This window comes from Echinops telfairi, unplaced genomic scaffold (assembly GCF_000313985.2).
Source record: "Echinops telfairi isolate 266 unplaced genomic scaffold, ASM31398v2 ScPeMD7_5592;HRSCAF=6446, whole genome shotgun sequence".
NCBI classification, from domain to species: Eukaryota; Metazoa; Chordata; class Mammalia; order Afrosoricida; family Tenrecidae; genus Echinops; species Echinops telfairi.
The window spans coordinates 25,748,201-25,749,951 of NW_022109491.1; positions in this window are offsets into that span (position 1 = coordinate 25,748,201).

Here is a 1,751-nt window from a genome sequence, read left to right on the forward strand (position 1 = left end):
CACATATTTTCTAGGAGTTCAATCTTTGTCAATGTATTGAGGCTCGTTCTGTGAGTGAGTAGATGGTCTACTCTGGAGAAGACTCAAGTCTACTAGAGACTGTATATTGTGCTTTGGATGAGTGGAATTGTCTGTGTGCCAACACAAGTTTTGAAAAATTGCTACCAAGTCATAGAAATCTTTCATCAAAAATACCAAAAGGTGAAACTTATTTCTCGACTTATATCCTCCATCTAGGTCTCAGGTTCCCAAACTTATTTTTAAAAATAAAATCTACTCAGCATCCCCCACAGCAATTCAAACCTTTTGTACTATAGCCCATACTTCAGGCTACTTTTGTAGCCTCCCTAAACTGGTTCAGTGGCCCCTGCTGCGCGCGCGCACACACACACTCCCCACATGGCGGTATGGTCCACTTTGCGACACGGATTTGGGTTTGTACACTTCTGAAGATGGTGTTTCCTTCTCTCAAACTCATCCCCCCAAAAAACTCAGTGCTCTTCCACGTAGGGCAGCTGGGGCATCGCCTCGCGTCCACTCGTGTTCCTTTGGAAGGTCCTTTGTGGTTGGGAAACACCAAAGTCTGCTGGAGCAAGACCAGGGCTGGAGAGCAGCTGAGCTGAGGTTTCCCAGGGAACCGCTCCGAAGACAGTCTCCTTCCTCCTCCCGAAGGATCGGGTGTGCTGTCATGATGGGAACACTCACGGGCACAACAGCCCTGGCCTTTTTCTCACCGACGAACTTTTCCATTTTCTTTTTTGTTGTTGTTTTTGAATTGGACCGTTATCATTGTATTGAGGACTCGTACAGCTCTTAGCACAATCCATCCATCCATCATGTGAAACACATTTGTACATTTGTTGCCATCATCCTTTTCAAAACATGTTCTACTTGAGCCCTTGGTATCGGCTCCTCATTTTTCCCCCTTCCTTGCCCTCCCGCCCTCCCTCATGAACCCTGGATAAATTATAAATTATTCTTTTTTTCATGTCTTACTCCAACCGCTGTCTCCCTTCACCCACTTTTCTGTTGTTCGTCCCTCCTCCCCCCCAGGGGGGAGGGAGTAATATGTGGATCATGGTGATCAGTTTCCCCTTTCTTCCCACACCTTCCCCCTACCCTCCTGGTATCACTACTCGCTCATTACTGGTCCTGAGGGGCTTCCTTAAAACTTCCTGTGACCTTCGTGAAACTCTATAAACATTTCCAAAGATTTCTGTAACCTTCTGAGCTGACCTCTCACCCTTGAACTTCACTGGTGAGCGGTTCCCCAAGAAGCCACTGTTTTGATTGTCATTCATTTTCTGAAAGGCATCCGAACGTGACGACGGACAAACCGTGACTGAGAGGCATGCTTAAATGTGTCTTGTAGGAATAAGCTCACACATACATACATGACCGAGGGGTCCTGGTGGTCTAGTGGCTGCAAGTTGGGCTGCTAACTTTGAGGTCGTCAGTTTGAAACCACCGGGCACTGCACTGGAGAAAGAGGGAGCTTTCTACTCCCAGAGAGTTGCGGTCTCAGAAACCCACAAGGGCAGTTCTACCCTGTCGTGCAGGGTCACTATGAATCAGCATCGAATCCAGGGCCATGAGTTTGAACTAGAGCCCCTCCGTGCAATCCTTTCAGACTTACCCTTGAACCTGGTGCTTTTGAAAGGACACATTGCTACAAGATGCTGCCAGCAGTCACAGTGCTTACTACCACCTCCCTAAGCCTTTGAGAGCTCTGAGTCTGGCCAGACCCAGAC